At 56.7% G+C, this 13,361-nt stretch overlaps 1 protein-coding gene across 1 annotated transcript in view; it reads left to right on the top strand.

The window, feature by feature from the left end:
- Nucleotides 1–3,604: 3,604 nt before the first annotated feature.
- BCOR (BCL6 corepressor) overlaps nt 3,605–13,361 on the top strand; it is a 116,686-nt gene continuing 106,929 nt past the window's right edge. Inside the window, exon 1 of the mRNA XM_058535651.1 lies at nt 3,605–3,805. The gene's annotated coding sequence lies outside the window, so the exon portion shown is untranslated. The remainder of the gene's footprint in view (nt 3,806–13,361) is intronic.

Genomic DNA, 13,361 nt, shown 5'->3' with positions numbered 1-13,361 from the left:
GAGGCACACCCGACCCTGACCCTGACCTCCCCAATGTTAGCACCCAGGCCCCAGCCAGGGGCAGAGGGCAGCGGCAGTCCCAAGGCCAGGGTGGCATGCGGGAGGCCACCCATCTCAGGGAGGTGAGCCAGGATGCAGCAGGAGGTGGGATTGTACATGAGCCGAGGCTCCAAGCCCCTGGTGTGTGCTCCATCGTTCCATGAGACTTCACCTACCAAACACAAATTCACAGTAATATTATTCAGAATGTCAAGATGGCAACCGCAGAGCATTAAACCCCAAGCATGGGGCTCTCCTGAGCACAAGGCTGTGTGACTGCACTGACCGACCAGCTTTCTTTCTCCCAGTCCCCCATTCCCAGGAAAAAGAACAGAACTGGCTCAGCTAGGGGCAAGTTCCACCTGTAGCTACAGCAACATAGAGGCTGCGGCATCCCACCCCTGGGGAGGAGAGGAAGGGCAGTTCCCAGAGAACCGGGATGTGAACCAGGAATAGACCCCAAAAGGTCTCTACTGAAACCTCTCCGACCACTTACTAAGTATTTTCACACTATCCCTCACATACTCTCTTCGAGTATACGAGCAGGGGTGGCTGGCTGCCTACCCCAATAGTCATGGCCCCTCTTCCTTAGTAACTTGAGGCAGCATGTACCCAAGCTAAAAGGTAACATTTCTCAGCCTTCCTTGCAGCAAGAGATGGCCAATGAGACATAAGTGGAAATCACTGGGTGGGACTTTCAAGAAATCTTTATAAAGGAGACTGACTCAGCTGGAAGGGGATGCCCCTTTCACCCCTTGTCCCTCCCCTTCTTGCTGTTTGAAGGATTTAAAGCAGTGGGTAGCATGATCAAATGGAGGAGGTGAGTTTCAGGAGGGGGGTTCAGTTGTTCAGGGAAGAGTCCTCAAGGATCCTGAATGAAGGCAGCTGGATGAGGAAGAGCACGGGATAGATGTTAAGGAGGCAGGACCTACAAGATTTGATGGTCAGGACCATATCCGGCACCTTTTGTGTGCGAGGCAAAGTAGAATGTAAGCTCCACGAGGGCAGGGACCACGCCTCTTGCTTACCATTGCATACCCAGGCCCAGCACCGTTCGTGGCACAAACGGGGGAAGCCCTAAATGCTGTCCAATAAATGAATGAAGAATGAATAGAAAGTGCTCCAGAAGCCCTTTGGGGACTTTATTCCTAGTGGGAAGCAGGTTCAAGGGGTCAGGAGCATCCACTCCCCGGGAGCCCCTTGTACCCAGGGAACGATTCCCAAGGATGGCTTCTCTTGCTTTGTGCCACCTGTGTGCTCCATCCGTATGCTCAGACCCAGGCTGGGGTTTCTTGGGGCCTGCAAGAGGAAAGCCATAGCAATGCCACCTTGCACGAGCTTTTCCCAACTCTGGCTCCGATGCGATTTGCAGGCCAAGTTAATGCCACTGTTTCCACAACATCACTTCCTCTGCAGCGTGAGAAAAGAGGAAGAAAACTCGCTATGTGACTCTCCTCTTCCCCCAGGGAAAGCACAAAGCTGCTGGAAACAATAACAGCGGCCCTGTGTAAAGGGGAGACTTTTGTCTGTGCAGTCAGGGGTTGCTGTGCCCGTGACTTCCTGCAGGGACATTCGGCGGCTTTGCAGATAAATAAATGCTCACATTCAGAACGACCAGCCTAGAACACTTTTATGAGCCTTTTCTCCTCCCCAGGCTGTACACAGATAATAAATCAAATTAGCATCCTGAACCTCTGGTTCAGCATCACTTGTCACCAGTCCCCCCTGCACCAGGGGTAAGTGAGTTTCGGCAAGGCTGTTCTCAGTTATGATCTGGCCACGTGGGACTGAAGTCTATAGCCTCCTTGGAAATCATCTGATGCTTCCAACCTGGGCCGGCCACAAGTTGAGGTCCCAGGGTCCTGCTGGTCACTCCAGACCAGGCTGTAAAAGAGGAGGCCGAAACCCCAGCCTTATAATCAAGATTGGGTTGTTACCTACAGCGAAAATAAACGTTTTCATTTCTTGGTTAATAATTGTAGGAACGTGAGCCAAAATAGACAACTGTCAGAAGGAAAGACAGAAAGAGAGAGAGAGAGACAAGGAAGGGAGGGAGGAAGGGAGGGGGTGGAGAGAGGGAGGGAGGACAGACTATATCAATAACCAGAAACACAGACCAGGCATTTTCCTCCTCCATGCTCTGCCTCGTACAGTGACTTACACCGCAGAGGCATTCAACAGATGTTGGAGGAATCAACTTGCAAAGGAGAAAGTTCACTTTCAGGTACCCTGAAGTGAAATTTGTCCTCATTTCAGGTTGCCCAATTAGCGACATAGAAGGGACAACTGGTTAGGTTTAGAACATGAGGAGAGGAAGATAACAACATAGAATAAAAGTACATTCTATTGGATTATCTAAATATCCGAATGGTTTTTTTTTAATCGCATCCTCTCTTGGGCCACCGGAAAGAGTGGGACAGAACAGAGCACCAGTGGCAGCTCTCCAAATCGCAGATGTGGTCCCACTGACCAGCATCTCAGAGCTGTTGGTTAAGGTAGATGACTGCCTTCCGAGACATGTGACCTCGCAGCTGGTGAGGGCTGCGACTTTGAAGCAAGCTGCACGGATGGTGGTGTTCCTTATGTGGTCCGTGAATTAAAAAATAACCAGTGAGCTGCAAGCCACGCTCCCCCCACCCCATCAGCACTGGCGTGTGGAAGGGAAGCCAATGAGCCATGTTTGGTGGGTGTACACTCCTTCTTTCTTGCTATATGTTCAGAATCACTTCAAATGCAGTTCCAGGCTGCCTGATCCTGAGCAGAAACCTACAGAGAAGGAACAGGGTGGGGAAAAAAGGGCTGAGACCAAGTAAAAGCTGCTTTGGGTGTGTGCCCCAGCAAGTTCAAATGCTGCCAGGCTGATTGGCTGGGGGGTAGGGGTGGGAAGTTAATATATTTTTAAATAAGAGTTTCCTGTTACCTGCAAACATTCAAAAAACAACTAGAGATTTTATTAAGGTAAAACAATCCTCAGAAGGAACAATGGTTGGGGCTGTTTTCTCTAAAATCACTTGCCATCAATGATTCTGTCAATCATTTATTCAGACACCCATTCATTCCACTAATATTTTTTGAGTGCCTATGCGCCAGCCACAAAGCAACACGCAAAATACATAGCCTTCAGGCGAACTCTAAGTTTTGTAGGTGGGTCTGTACTTTTGATTCCAAGGTGAGCTCTACAGCATAATGTTTAGCCACTCTTGGCTCTGGGAGACCTGAGTTCAAATTCCCATTGAGTCATTTAACTAGCTGGGTGACTCTGAGCGAGTTACTTAACTGACCTTTCTCTAGGCCTCAGTTTCTTGATCTGTAAAGTTGGAGGGCTTGTGAAGCACTCAGCAAAGAGCGCGGAAACGGGAGCTGCTATTGTTTAGCGCAATACCTCCACCCCACTCCAGCTCTGCTCGGTGCCACAGTCCACCGCTTGGTGGTATTTCTGAGGCTGGCCAGGCCCTCTGCTGCTGGGCCGTGACCCTGGAAATCGGGTCAGACACTAGTCAAGGCGGCATATGTGTGTGAGTGTGTGTTGGGGGGGAGCTTTCTTTGCGGGCGGCTGCTCGAGTTTCCCCAGGGCCTCCGGAGAGTCTAAAACTCACTTCGGAGGAGAGGAAGGATCATGAAGTGGCTCTTTCGATCTGAGACACCCCCTCCCGGAGAAATCGCTCCCTCCCCCCAGCCCAGCGCAGAGTGAAATCTTAGAAGCTGCTGCTGCTGGGTTTGAACGGAATGCCGGAGTCGGTGGAAGCCGGAGCTGGTCCGCCCGAAGGTCAGCGAGTTGTTTTGAGTTCTCGTACCCGGAAGGGGGGGGGCGGGCAGGGAGGAGAGGACGCCAGGGCCCGAGAGACCCCGCGTCAGAGCAGAAATTGTTTGTGCTCCGGAACAGGCAGCTCAGCGGAAGCCGCGACGGGGGCGGGTCACGTGCGGCGGTGGCGGCGCAGCTGGCGGGGGAGCTAGGCTGGGACAAGGGCCGGGCCGGGCGGGGGTGGCGCGGGGCGGCGGCTTTCGCAGCCGAGGGTGGAACCGGCGTACCCGGGGCGCTGAGAGCGAGCGGCGCCCCGAGCCCGTGGCGCGGGAGGCGCGCGAGTTATGGAGGGGCTGGTGTGGGAGCCAGAGTGCTCGGAGCTCCGCGTGGTGCCGCACAGGCGGGACGAGAAATTGCCGGGGGGTGGCGTGGGGGTGCGGAAGCGGTCCCCCTAGGCACGAGTGGCGATAGCGGGACCGACGCGGAGACTGCTCGGGCGGCTGAACCCCGAGAATGGAGGCACCGCTCTTGTAGTCGCCGGCCTTGTTTTTTTCTTGCACGCAAATCCCGGAACGACCGGAACCGCCATCCCTGCTTGCTTCCCAGGGGCTCCCCATTACGCGTGGAGGAGGCTGCATCCAGCAGGGCGACTCCGGGCAGAGATAGGCTAAGGCCGTGGCCAGGGAGGGCTGCCGAGGTGGCTCCGCGGAGGGCGCGAGCTGGAATCGTGGTGCACACTACACACACACACGCCTCCTCCTCCCCCGGAAGAGCGGGCGAGGGAAGGCGCGGGCCATCTCTGGGGGCTCCCCGGGGGTGTGGGAGCCGTTCGGGGCCGCAGAGCAGGAGAGGGTGCTGTAGAGAAACCATCGGCCCCACCTTGAAGACAGGAGTGGCCTCGTGGCTGGGGCTGAGGAGTCTCACGCTTCCCCAAAGTGGCGCGCGCTACTCCGGCGTGGGAGGGAAAGGACACAAACTTGGCCATCCTCCAGAGCCCTTGAGGACGCCTGACTTTGGTATCCCCCCCGAGTGGCCCGAAATGTCCACCCACCCCGAGTCCACGAGGTTCAGGCCCGAGGCCTGGAAGAGTGGGGGAGTGTGGTCAGGCCTCGGACGGAAAACCCACCCACATTCCTCTCCGATGCCACGCGGGGAAGTCGGGGAACAGTCGTCTCGCAAAGTTTCCCGCGCGCCCCCCCTCCAGTCGGGGAAGGGGGGCTTTTCCGGAGGTGGGGGCAGGGGAATGGCCTCGGAACCGGGAGTGGTGCTAGTTCCTTTTCCCGAGACCTGGGAGCAGGAGAGGGGCGCGGGCCGCCAGCGTGTTCAAGTCCCCAGAGTGGCAGCGCTTTGCCTGCTGCGACGTCTGCTTGGAGTCGCGGCAGCGGGAGCTGTGCACAGTCTGGGACGACCTGAGACGCCATTTGCATCCCCCCCTCCCTCCTGCAGGTTGGCGGGGGCGGGGGTGTCGCCTGCCGCGGAAGCGTATTCCTGGCAGTGACATTGATTAGATGCTGTGTCGGTACGTGCACAGAATCGGGGTGGGCCTTCACCTCTCCTGTGCGCATACACTTTCTGTTGGAAAAGTTGCGGGTTTTTTTCCCCCAGTCGCCGCACAGCTGCTGTCTCCAGGGCGGAATTAGGCGAGCACATTTGCTCAGCCCGAGGGAGAAAGGATCGCGCCGGCGCCGGGAGGCCGCCGGGCCCGGGCCGCGAAAATCCAGCCCTGGCTTTGCGTTGAGCTGCCGATTGCGGCGCTTACGCGCGCCCGGCCAGCCGAGGCCTGGTTTCCATCTGCCCCTTTTGCCTCCGTGTTAAGTTCGCCGGGGAAAACCCAATGATCCGTGCAGAGCCCCTCGGAGGAGAACCCCACCCCCCCGGCCGGTTCTGACCGATGGAAAAAATGACAGTATAGGTCAGAGCAGGCTGCCCGCGAGTATTAATGCGGCCGCCTCCGTTCCCGGTGCTTGGGGAGGATGGGCGCCTCGCCAGGAAACCGCCGAAGGAGGAGCCACCAGGGCCGCCTGCCTCTTCCCGGGCTAGAAAACGTGGATTCTTAGAGAGACCAGACAAATGTGGTCAGACGGCTGCTGGAACTTAGCCCATCTAAATACAGGTTGTCCATGTATCTTTCAAGCAAGATCAATCTTTTTTTTTTTTTTAATCAAGTACACATTGAGTCAGTTAAAAATACTGTGAGATCTGGTTAATTGGTAGATGAGAACCTCGCTCTTTGCCTGGTATTAAACGTGTGTGTAGGAGGTGCCGGGCTGAGCATGATGTATCTTGGCACGGCCCGTGTGTCCTAAGAAGGCGCGGTCCCCTTTGCACTCCATCATCGAGGACTTTTAATGTAACTCTAAAAGGGGATTTATTTTAGTTGTAGTTTCTATTTGGGGGTTGCTTACTCCTTGCAAACTCCTGCCTGAGGTTGTTCGTACTTAGTAGATAGCCCAGGGTTTTGGCTTTTATAGCCCACGTTTTCCTCTTGACTTTTTCTTTTCCTGCGTACGTGCTGCTGGGTGCGGGGAGCACTGCCCCCCCCCAAGACGTGTGCTGCCGCCGCCCTCGGACTCTTGCTTGCATACCACGCGGCCTCGGAGGAGGGGAAATGTGAACTCTCCGGGTGGCGCTCGAGAACTGGAATTCTGACTTAGGGCTGCGGGTTTGTTCCGGAGGCTGGCCAGCAGCGGCTGTGAAGGGGAAGCCCCGGAGGTGACCCTGAGGCTTAGGGAGCAAACCTGGAGGCGCCCACGTCTTTGTCTTTCGCGGGGCTGGCAGCCTGGCACACACAGTTCCGATAAGGATCAACTGAGAGCAGAGCGAGAGCGCACCACCAGCACATTTCAGTGATTAGGCAAACGCCCGGCAGCCACGTAAGGGAAAGGCCATTTGCGTTGTCTTTGAAAAGGAAAAGGCTGTCCCACGTAATGAATTATGAGTGACCTGGGAGAGGCCAAGCGGGGAGTGAGTGGCGCCCAGGCCTCCTCAAGGCCCTTCTTTGCCCCAACTCCTCCTCATGGTGCAGGAGACCCCATTTCAAAGGAAATGGAAAGCTTTTTGAAATTAGAAATCCGACTGATTCTGTTTACATAAATAGTGTGCATTTGTGTGCCCCTAAAATGAGGCCTACCAATAGCCCAGGGACTAGGCCTGCCACATGCCCTGGCTAAAGTACACCCCCCTAGAGGATGTGGCTTTTGCCCAGGGCCTCCAAGAACTGATTTATAGGAGGTGGCCTTGAGCCATCAAAAAGGGTGTCCTGGAAAAGTCGACTGCAGGTCCTCTAAACCAGTGCCTTTCACCCAAGGCCTCAGGAAGAGGGTGGATAATGGTGCCTGAGCCCTGGCAGGAGCTTCCCATTAATCCAGTCTAAATGAGTGCCATTAAAGCCCACGTTCCCCCCTACATCACCACCACACACGCAGGGCTTTAAGGGAAAGTCTAGTCGAGACAGTTTGAGCCCATATTTGCTTAACGTTTTTGTGGGCGATAGTGCCCTTTCCACCCTGTCCAAACCCCTGACTCCATATAGGCCTCCGGGAAGTTGAACCTGGACGTTTTTCTCACCCTCACCCCATCCTAAGGTAAGAGAGTACCAAATCCGTAACAGCAAACACGTTGTAGCACTGCATGCTAGGAGGCGTTCTAGGCGCTTTACGTATTAACTCATATTAGCCTCAGAACCCTATGAATTAGACACTATTATTGGCTCGTTTTACAGATGAGGACACTGAGGCCCAGAACTGTTAACCGGCTTGCCCGAAGCTGCACAGCTTTCGATAGGTCAGGGATTGCCCCGAGGGAGGGAAGGAGGGAGGGCTGTGCCATCTCTCCAGTGTTGCGTAGTGAAGGCAAGCTGCTTGGGGGTGGGGGTTCCGAGGGGACTGCCGGGCCCCCAGTGTCCAAAGAAAAAAGTTACGAGAAGAGAAGGCCCAACATTTGGCTCTTATTTTGCAAAGGAAAGTTCCGGAGCGTCGTACAGAAGCACGTTATTGTGGCTCTGCGGCTGAGAAGGGGTCAGGGACTGCAGTGCAAAGGCCCCTCGCCCCACCTCGCCGCATAGCATCCGGCGTTCACGTCCGCCGGAGGTGACTGGGGGCTGGGGACAGCCGATTGCCGAGGAACTCCTTATCGCCGAGTGTCAGTGGTCGCGGGAGGCGGAGCAAAACGGCCGCCTGCGGGGGCGGTTGGGTCACACCAGTCCCTGGGCTCCAGGCGCGCCCCCGGGCTCCTCCCGAGGAGCTGGCCGCACGCCCGGCAGCGCTTTCCGTAGCTCCGGGCTCCCCTTCGCTTGAGCCGCCAGCCCTGGGCACTGAGCCCCACAGCCGGGGGCTGGAGAGGCCAGCTAGTCAGTCCCGGTTGGGACGGCTGGTTCCGGGTTGCTCACACTCACCCTGCCTCCCCTAAACACTCGTCCCCCTTTCCGGGCGCGCGCGCACAGACACACGGGTTCCAAGCGCGCAGCCCGCCTCCCGGGCCTCCACCTTCCCTTCCTCCTCTCCGCTCCGGCGCTTCGGAAGCCCGTGGCGGTTGTGTGCTGCGCCAGGGAAGAGTCCGGGTGGAGGAGCCGCGCTGCCCTCCTCTTCCTTAGCGTCCGTGCGCACGCTGGCACCCCTGGGGCGTGCAGCCAGGCCTGTGGATGCCATCCCCCCTCCGGGAGGTGGCCGCAGCTGGCAGGGACCTGTGCTCTCTGTGTTTCATGATGGCCTGCGGGTCAAAGGGGAGAGCCAGGCAGTGGGGCCTGCACGTGAATGGGGCTGGCGATAAATCCCCTCTCTCGCAAAGGCTGGCTCAGCCTGTGGCCACCGCTAGTAGGAGTGTAGCCAGCATCATGTATGGGCTGCAGCTTGACGCCCCTGCGTGCCTGGGCCGGTGGGGGGGGGGGGACGGTCGTGGTCTGAGGCGGCACAGGACCATCAGCTTCTCTCCTTCTCGAGCCTTTACTTTTAGCTCGCGAAGATCCATGGAACCCGTGCCCTCACCACCGCCCCGCCGGGGCCTGCAGAGGGGCAGGCTGGCCGGCCTCGCCGCACTTGCGGGCCTTGGGAGAGGCTCCGTGAGCCCGGGCTGGCCGCCGAGCCGAGGCAGCAGCCCGCGCGCCTGAAGGCAGAACACATGCCTTTCCCGGAACCTTGAAACCCAGGGGAGCCGCTGCCATCTTCGCGTGACGAGCAGCGAGACGCCGGTGATTAAGTGTTTCTTTCCGGCTCCCTTCCCGGGTTGCGGCTCTCCTTTCCACAGGGCTGGAAGAATAAAACCTGGGGAAAAAACACACGACTGCACTCTCCACTCGCACTCCATGTCCGTACTGGTCTCCCAGGGTGCGTCCGCGCGGGGCGCCCTCCGCCCCCCTATACCACGCCTCGCTGAGGATGAAGGCTTTGGGGGTCCAGGGCTACATGCCTCATTTTCCATCCGCCTTGGCCGAAATCTGGAAGTTTCATGGGGAGGGGGCACAAATTGCCGAAGCCACTTGACCCCCATCTCTTCTCGTCCCATGGGGATTAAACCTTAACACAGGAATCCCCCAACCACACCAGGGACTAATCCTGCCGCCCCTCCTGGGATTAACTCGGCTCACAGGTCCATAAAACGCTTCCGGCGCGGCCAGAGGGTCTGTCTGCAGAAACACTTTAAAATTGTCTTCCCGGGCCTGGAGTCGGAATTGACCCGGTGGAGGGAAGTGAGTAAACAGACGGTTGTAAGAGACGATCCGTGCGGTTTGCAGGCTGTAGAAGGAACTGCCTAAAATGTGGACGGTGGGGGCTGCCTCAGCCCGGAGGGTGGCCTGGGTTCCAGTAGATACATCTCAGAAAAAAATGCCGCATTTACTAGATGACATTGATCTAGAGGAGGGTGGATGCAGGCAGGAGCAGGCGGATTTCACCTGGTTTCTGGTCCCAGTTTAATGAGGAAGCCTAGATTCTTGAAACTTATGGCGCTCAGACTCCTTGTATGTAAAATGGGAATAATACCCTGCCCCTCTCCGGTGGGATGCTGAGGACCAAAGTGTTAAAGCACTTTGTAAACGGGGCATGATCCATCCACTTCACTGCGATTAACGTTCAGTCTCTTACCCTAAAAAACAGTGATTTGCTGATTAAAAAACGAAACAGTAAAAATCAGCCCTTCCTCAAATCCATGCAGGAATGTACGAGATAAACGGACTCCAAAAGCAACTTAATATTTTGAGCCTCCTTTTCTTTTACGTCCCTTCAAATTAAGTTTTTGAAGTAATGGGAGAATCTTTGGAATGTGCTACAAAAACTCCCTGTCAAAAATTGAGGGTTAAAGGGGGGGGGAAGACCTCTAAATTGGGTCAAACCACATTCTAAGGAGAAGAAAACTGGATGAAGAATATAAATTCGAAGTAGCTTTCTGGCTCTGTACCTGTCTGTTAGTCTGGAGAACAAATACCATAGCCACTCCATCCCCCAGGACCCCGGAAGTAGGCCCCGACTCAGGCTTGGTCAGCTAAGTGCGAGGTGTTCAGAGTGGGAACAGGGACGAAGGGCAGTAATGTGCTTAAAATGAACATCAGAAGAAAGACCTAGGCCTCCTTCTGCGTCCTGAAGGTCCAGAGCTGCTACAACTGTGTGGGAAGGAGCCTCCCATGACCTCCTTCCCCGCAGATGGACTCACGCAGCGTGACCGGCCCCAGGTGGCTCCCAGGCGCGCTGGGTATGGAGGCCCAGGTTGCACATTCACATTGCCTCGCAGATTGCTAGTTGGGGCCTCTGGCTAGACCGCCTACCCACCTTCCTCTCCCCTCCCTGGCCTGAGGCCTCCGGGCAGGGTCAACTCGCCTCCGCTCCACTGCCCCCCGTGCTGCGCCCTCCCCTCCCTGGCACCCAGCCCGGATCCTGAGGCCGCCCCCACCCCGCAGTCCTCGTTCTTCCCCTCGTGATTCATTTAGCAGCGGTGCAGAAAGCCTGTTTACCTCTGCAGCTCAGGGCGACTCGATCTGCGTAAAAAGCCCTAACGCCAGCGCCGACCAGTAGGGGGGGATTGTCCTATAGATTATTTCTCCGCCTGGGTTTCTTTTTTTTTTTCTCAAACGAGAAGGCTGGGTTGGAGAGGGGGTGGGGTGGCGTGTTGCTGCTGTTTTTTAAAACACCGTATTTGAAAGAGAAACAAAAGCCACACAAAAGCCGTTTAGGAGGTACCAAGGCAGTTTTTACATATAAAAAGTGCAGCGAATACCAAAGGGCCCCCAGCAGTGATAAACTGAATGGTTGGCCGATTTCGACAATTAGCAGTTAATCTGTTATCTGCGATCTGCAAACAAGTTTTGAGGCTCGAAGGACACCGAATTCCTGTTCCAGTCGACAGCGTTGTGCTCGGATCTGTCGGGCACCTCCGATGCCCTCGGTTTCTCTCAGTGCGAATCCAGCTGCTGCAAACATGGGTTTCCCGGGTTGGAGGACAGACTGGAGCCATAGAAAATTCACTTGGGCAGCCGAGGAGCCTTCGCCTGCATCGCCCCTCGGGCCCGAGCTTGTCTGGTTCAGATTTCTCCAAATTGGTTTACTCCCTAATTTCGCAGACCCTCCTAATTTTGCACGTAGTAGACCTCCAACAAATGTGGAATGAATGGCAGAAACTAAAGTGAAGCTCTCCCCCTGGAAGGCAGCCTGGTTCGCGGCCTCGCCCTCGGAACCCCACTCCGGTGCCCAGAGGCCCCTGCCAGCAGCCGCAGCCTGCGCGCAGCTTCGCCCTGCGCGGGCTGGGGCGGGCGGGGGAGGCCGGGAGGCACGAAGCGCCTGGAGCCTGCACGATGATAAATATTGCGCAGACAGCCCATAAATAATTTGCATTATGTTCAGCTGACAACGCAGGGCGATTAATTTTAATAGCTACATATTTGCCTGGGCTGCTGCTTTCGTAGGCCCGGTAACGAAAGGCGAGAGGCCGCCCTGGCTTCGTGCTCGCAGTCCCGGAAGGCAGCCGGGAGGTGCGGGAAGGCCCAACGCGGCGTCTCCTCCAGGCGGCCCCCCGGGGAGTCCCAGCCCCTGGGCCCCCCCCCCCGCCTCGCCCTCCGCGCTGCGTAGGGGTGGGGTGCGCGCGCGCCGCCGGAGCACCCCCGGGGCCTCGAGCAACAGGAGCCACCATAATGACACTGCACATTTGTCTGTATGGGGAGAGCCACTTGTGGACCAGGAGACCCTTCCCGGGGCGATGCGCCCCACCCGGACCAAGGCCGGAGTGAACTCCGGAGGGGATTTCACGTTCCAGTTTGGTGGAGGTTGGGGGGAGGCTGCTGGTGTTAGCCGCCGCCAACTCGCGGGTAGGCCCCAGCGCGGCAGAGGCTTTTCCGCCCTCCGGACCCCGGCAAGGGGCAGAACAAAGCCCAGCTGCCCACGCGTCCTCTCCGAGCGCGTCCCGCGCCCCGCGGGAGGCCCCCCCTAAAATGCTTCCCGAGCTCCTCGATTAAAAGGACCGCACACATGAAGGACGGAAGAAAGGGTTTGGAGGAGCTCTTAAAAAGAGGGGGGGGAGGGGAGCGCAGCGAGGAAGGACGCGGCGCAGCGGCCGCCGCGGTCCCGTGGTGGCCGGGTGCGCGCGTGTGCGTGTCTGTGTGTGCGTTCAGATGACAAAGCCCCGCTGCCGCCAGCAAGCTCCTGGCTGCCAAAGCAATGGTGGGGGTGGGGGAGGGGAAGGGGAGGAGGGGAGCCAGCGCTCGCGTAGGTAGCGGAGAATCGAAGCTTCTCGGGAGAAAGAGTTCATTCATGAGCTGCAGGAGGCTTCCTGGCCGGGCCAGGTGGAGCCTCCTGAAGCCAACACCTGGGTATTTTCCTTGTTGGAAAGGGGCAAGCGCATCGATCGTGACCATATTTTAATTGCCTTTCGCAAAGGTCATCTCTAATTATGAGTTGCGATGAGGGTAGCCCTTTATTACCTGTGTGTGTGTATGTGTGTGTGTCGCCGCTGAGACAGTGCGCCCAGGTCTTATCGAAATGCCAATCCGAGGGTGTCCGTGCGCGCCTGCGAGGCGGTCACGACGTGCTGGATCCACGCAGACAGACCAGGCTGCGTGCACAATGAAAACCGAGCAGGCGGCGAAGAGCCGCGCAGACCCACGGGTTTTCTTTTTAGAAACGGTGGTGCGAAGAGACTTGACAATAATAACACGCAGCAGGGTTAAATCTGGGCGGGAATAAGAAAATGCATTTTCGTTTCTAGAACCGCGGTCTGTGTTTAACCCATCCGATCCCCCAAGGGCTTTTTGTGCCCGCGTGGAGTCCCGCGCAGGGACAGGTGCGGGGCACAGAGCGGCTCGGGACTGCCTGATGACGTTCCGGGATAGCCACCTTATTTCAATATTAATCTCTTCCTTTAATTCAGCATGGTTGTCAGTTACAGTGACGTGGAATCCTTAACGATGTCTGTTTTATGGGAAATGATACCCGGCTCGTTGAAAAGGAGAAAGAAAACGTTGAGGGGTTTTTAACTTTTAACAGTCTGCATTTCTGCGGAAACCCTTGAGGCAGAGACCTATTTTGTTGAGGGACCTATTTGTCTGAGGGAGAAGAGCAGTTGGGAAGGTTGTTGGAGGGTCAGGGGTTCATGGGAAGATGTT

This window comes from Diceros bicornis, chromosome X (genome assembly GCF_020826845.1).
Source record: "Diceros bicornis minor isolate mBicDic1 chromosome X, mDicBic1.mat.cur, whole genome shotgun sequence".
NCBI classification, from domain to species: domain Eukaryota; kingdom Metazoa; phylum Chordata; class Mammalia; order Perissodactyla; family Rhinocerotidae; genus Diceros; species Diceros bicornis.
This window is presented reverse-complemented; position numbering and strand designations above follow the sequence as displayed.